The sequence below is a fragment of the Lolium perenne genome, chromosome 1 (assembly GCF_019359855.2).
Source record: "Lolium perenne isolate Kyuss_39 chromosome 1, Kyuss_2.0, whole genome shotgun sequence".
In the NCBI taxonomy this organism is placed as follows: domain Eukaryota; kingdom Viridiplantae; phylum Streptophyta; class Magnoliopsida; order Poales; family Poaceae; genus Lolium; species Lolium perenne.
In genome coordinates this window covers 214,922,966-214,928,437 of record NC_067244.2, presented here as the reverse complement: position 1 = coordinate 214,928,437, position 5,472 = coordinate 214,922,966, and the positions used below count along the sequence as shown (strand labels likewise).

At 46.7% G+C, this 5,472-nt stretch overlaps 1 long non-coding RNA gene across 1 annotated transcript; it reads left to right on the top strand.

The window, feature by feature from the left end:
* The first annotated feature begins 3,375 nt into the window (after positions 1-3,375).
* On the top strand, positions 3,376-5,227 carry LOC127323672 (uncharacterized). Its single transcript, XR_007865870.2, has 3 exons — positions 3,376-3,986; positions 4,136-4,519; positions 4,888-5,227. It is a non-coding gene; the product is annotated as an uncharacterized lncRNA (long non-coding RNA).
* The last annotated feature ends 245 nt before the right edge of the window (positions 5,228-5,472 follow it).

Here is a 5,472-nt window from a genome sequence, read left to right as displayed (position 1 = left end):
AGGATTTCTGAAACCAAAAACAGCAGAAAAAAAGGAACTGGCACTTCGGCATCTCGTCAATAGGTTAGTTCCGGAAAACGCATAAAAATGACATAAAGTGCGAACAAAACATGTAGGTATTGTCATAAAACAAGCATGGAACATAAGAAATTATCGATACGTCGGAGACGTAACACATCTCAAGTGGATCACATGCTTGAAGCTTGCTGTCTATTTGGTGATAATGGACATGTAAAGATGTGCATCAATGGAGCTTTCCCATCATAGTGTATGGGGGAGCATTTGTGAGTCTTCACGAAGCAACAATGATCAAGTGAGGCATTCCGGCTTGAGTGGAGCTTGAAGAGCTATCATCGAGATCAAGCGGGGTGCGCAAGGCAAAGGTATGGCGTTGCTAGGTTTTCCTTTTACCGGTCTCAAGGTGGTTGTTGGGAGACCGGATTATAGGATAGATAGCCGCACTATCAAGAGGGGCTTTCGGTTGGGTAACTTGATCACATCGTCTTAGGGAGCTCAATCCTTTGCGTACTTTGAATATCCCTATTGTTTCTTAGTGTTTCTCTGAGAGGTTCTTGAGCTTGTTCCTAGCTTTACAACAAGCCCAAGTTCATCAAAAACGGAATCTGCATGCATCTTCTATTGCGTTTTCGAGTTTGGACGTCTTCACCGTTTCTTGACGGTGGGAGACTCCCTCTCTAAAAACATCTAAAAATATCCTGTGAGGAGTCTCCGGACAAAATTGTTGTTTCATATTCGTCGTTATCTTTCCAACAAATTGGTTTCATGTCAATCGGGGTCCGGACACAAAAGTTATCACAGTTTTTGTATAACATGTTTTCCTGCTGGCCCGGTTTCTCGCCCGGCGTGACCGGCCGTCCCACCGGATGGCCCTGTTCAAACCGACCCCTGGACTGGTGCCAACCGGGCACTATCCAGTAAGGTTTCCAGCTTCGCCCGGTGCTGGTCCGGCCTGAGGTCCGGTTTGGACTGACCGGGTCCGGCCCCTCGTCCAGTCTGACCGGGCGGTGGACCGGTCTCCCCGGCGCAGGTTCTGCGCGACAAAGACCCGCCCCGGTCACGACCCGGCGCCAGGTCCGGTTTGGACCGGCTGGTCCGGTCTGTGGCCCGGTCTGACCGGGTCCTGCACCGGATGGCCCGGCCCCAGGCCCGGTTGACCGAGCTCCTCGAAGTTTTGCTGAGCTGGACATTTCCCCAACGGTTATTTTTTGGCTCGGGCTATAAATAGCCCTTCTTCCACCTTGGGCTAAACAAGTTCTTCCACTCTCTCTCCTCCATTGTTGACTTTGAAGAACTTGCCCTTTCTCTTGATTCCCCCCATGATTCTTGCTCATTCTTGAGGGATCTGAGAGAGGAGATCTAGATCTACAATCCCCACCAATCCATCTCTCCTCTAAGTGATGGGAACTTTTTAGATCTAGATCTTGGAGTCATTTGTTGATTTCCTCTTTGTTCTTCCTCTCTAATCTCATCCTAGTATTTGTTGCTTTGGTGGGATTTGAGTGTGAAGGATTTGAACACCTCTAGTGTTCTTGCTTTTCATCATTGCATAGTGTTGAGCTCTCCACCACTATTAGTTCGAGTGAGAGACCGTGAGCTTGTTACTCTTGGAGGGAGACCTCCTAGTTGGCTTGGCGGTGGGTGCTCCGGTGATCTCTTGAAGGAAGATTGTGAAGATGCCCAGGCTTCTCCTTCGTGGAGCTTGTCATCTCCGGAGTGGAGGAAAAGCTAACCATAAGGAAAGGGCCATTATCCTTCGTGGGTGTGGCTCGGAGAATAGGATGAGCCTTCGTGGTGTTGGGGAATCCTTCGTGGGACCTCCATTCCTCCAAACGTGACGTACCTTCTTGCAAAGGAAGGGAACACGGGAATACATCCTCGTCTCCGCGTGCCTCAGTTATTTCTATACCCGAGCTTACTTTCCTTGTGATAGCCATCGTACTTGAAAAACATATATCTTGCTATCACTTGTGCTTCATATATGTTGTGCCTATCTTGCTTAGCTCTAGTTGTTATTGTTGCACTTAGTTGAGCCTAGCATATTTAGGAGTTGTGCTTGTAAACTAATCGTTAGTTTAATTCCGCATTCTTACAAGCCAAATCCGCAAGAGTTTTTAAACGCCTATTCACCCCCTCTAGGCGACATCTCGTCCTTTCAGATATGCTTGATGAGCAACTGATACGTCTCCGACGTATCGATAATTTCTTATGTTCCATGCTTGTTTTATGACAATACCTACATGTTTTGTTCACACTTTATATCGTTTTTATGCGTTTTCCGGAACTAACCGATTGACGAAACCAGAGAAAACCATCCAGAGCCGCCGCCATCGCGAAACTCCAATTCGGGGGACAGAAGTCTCTGTTCCGGCACGCCGCCGGGACGGGGAATTGACCCCGGAGTCATATCCACCGCCGTCTCCACCGCCATCTTCACCGCCATCGCTGTCTCCATGATGAGGAGGGAGTGATTCACCCCCGGGGCTGAGGGCTCCGCTGTAGCTATGTGGTTCATCTCTCTCTTTATGTGATCTAGTTGAATATCATCTATGTGCTACTCTAGTGATGTTATTAAAGTAGTCTATTCCTCCTCCACGGTGTAATGGTGACAGTGTGTGCATCGTGTAGTACTTGGCGTAGGTTATGATTGTAATCTCTTGTAGATTATGAAGTTAATTATTGCTATGATAGTATTAATGTGATCTATGCCTCCTTCATAGTGTGATGGTGACAGTGTGCATGCTATGTTAGTACTTGGTGTAGTTGTGTTGATCTATCATGCACTCTAAGGTTATTTAAATATGAACATTGAATATTGTGGAGCTTGTTAACTCCGTCATTGAGGGTTCGTGTAATCCTACACAATTAGTGGTGTTCATCATCCAACAAAAGAGTGTAGAGTAGTTCTATTATGTGATCATTGTTGAGAGTGTCCACTAGTGAAAGCAGGATCCCTAGGCCTTGCTTCCAAGCATCGAATCTCCGTTTATTTACTGTTTTGTTGCATGTTTACTCGCTGCCATATTTTATTCAGATTGCTATTACCACTCATACTCATCCATATTACTTGCATCTCACTATCTCTTCGCCGAACTAGTGCACCTATACATCTGACAAGTGTATTTGGTGTGTTGGGGACACAAGAGACTTCTTGCTTTGTGGTTGCAGGGTTGCTTGAGAGGAATATCTTTGACCTCTTCCTCCCTGAGTTCGATAAACCTTGGGTGATCCACTTAAGGGAAACTTGCTGCTGTTCTACAAACCTCTGCTCTTGGAGGCCCAACACTGTCTACAAGAATAGAAACACCCGTAGACATCAGCAACTCAAACCAACAAACAATTGGAGATTAGATTTGCTAGGAGTAGTGTTAGTCACAGTATTCTCCCAACTTGGGAATATATATGTGGAGGATGTCCGTAAATTATACACTATATAAAAGCTGATCAGATCAGCGCCTCCAAAGCGTTTTGAGCACTGTAGAAGTGCTATTTATCCTCTCATTTTTCCAATCGTTGCCTCACGCGTGTCCCTGGCTTGGTTTTGCCTTTTTATTTCCTTTTTCTTTTTTTGCCTGAGCAGGTTACCGGCTACCGGCTGAGGAGCTCTTTTGTGGATCTCTCAGTATTTACTCCTATTGGGCTAACGTGGCTTTATTTTCAAAAACGTGGCAGTTTTTACCTAGGCCACCGATTGGAGAGATATTTCTAGGCGTTTCGGGTCAACTCGCCTGCATCGCTATCTTCTCCAAGTACACAGTCCACCACTCACGTCCGGCATCGTAGCCCCGAGCGACCTCCACAGCAGGCTAAGAAAATGTCGCCGTCCTCCGTACTCCCCCCTCCTCCTGCCCTCTCCGGAGAACGGTAGCTCCATGGGCCGGCGAGAAGCGAGAACCCGGCGCCCATCCCCAAGATTTCCCGTTCAAGAGCGAGATCAACCCGAGGCTCCTCATCCCCAGTCTCCTAGGGTACACATGACCTCGCCCACATCTTCCACTCTCTCTGCTTAATTTAATTTCTCTCAAGTACAACAGCCTTCTATCTTGATCGATGCGGCATGTCAGATGCATCTCTGTGCTACATGACTAAGATGCGGCGTGGGGATTGCTGGTTGCAGCGTGGGGTGTTCCGAGGGAAAATCCAGCATGGTGGATCGTCCGTTTAGCGAGTGGAACAAGGTGCACGTTGCGCCGTCTGCTTGATGGAATTTGTTGCCGAGGTAAGGCCGTTTCCCCTGTGTCCACCATCCTTCTTCCATTACTTTGTTGCTTCGTATTCTCCTTTTTCGGCAGTAGGGATTGGCAACGGCGGTGGAGCAGATCACTCGGTGGCAACACCGGCGTTGCGTAGAGCCTACCAGTAAGAGGAAGGAGGGCGCGCCGTGCCGCCAGTTCGGGCAGCCAAGCCGACCAGCAGCACCTCTGAGCACGAGGATGGAGAGGTGGCTTTCCGCGGGTGCTGTGCTGCTGCGAGTTGGCAGTATGGTCGGTTTATTGTGCTGGTGAGGAACCCTAATTTCCTTGGAGATAAGCGGCCACAGGTTCCATTTGGTGTTGTGGCTATTTATTTCTACATATATCTATATTTTTCTACCTTCGTGTATTCTCTGTAGGAGTAGAACATGTGCCTTTCAGCTGTTTGTGTTTATGCCTAAATGGAGAAAGGGAATTTATCTACAAAAGAAGGAATCATGACATTGTTGCCGATGTTGCTTATTGCATATTACATGTTTAGAATGCAAAATTTCCAATATTTTCTCCGCCAGGATAAGTTGTTGATGTTCATGTGTTTAAATTTGATGTTGGTTCTGGCCATCTCAAGGAAAATCACATTCATTTCGATAATGTTTTTTTATGATTAACCATCCAGACTTCTAGAAACAAAGCCCAATGTCATATCTTCCCGGGAGCTCTTCCCAAGGTCTGGAAGATGAAGAAAAATGTATTGAGCTGGATGCTTCTCATCTGATGGGTTATGTGCATAAACGAATGTTCAAGCCCGATGCAGAATTATGAAAGTGCTTTTATTTACCTGGACTATAAAAGTGTTATCGCAACATATACAGAGGTACCTTTCCAGCCAGTCTTTTGCCTTCTTGATATTATAACATAGGCTGATCTTTCTTTTTGTTGGAATAGGTGTACAACATGCTGATACGTCTCCGACGTATCGATAATTTCTTATGTTCCATGCCACATTATTGATGATATCTACATGTTTTATGCATACTTTATGTCACATTTATGCATTTTCCGGCACTAACCTATTAACGAGATGCCGAAGAGCGATTCTTTGTTTCTGCTGTTTTTGGTTTCAGAAATCCTAGTAAGGAAATATTCTCGGAATTGGACGAAATCAATGCCCAGGGGCCTATTTTCACACGAAGTTTCCAGAAGACCGAAGGAGTCACGAAGTGGGGCCACGAGGTGGCCAGACACCAGGGCGGCGCGGCCC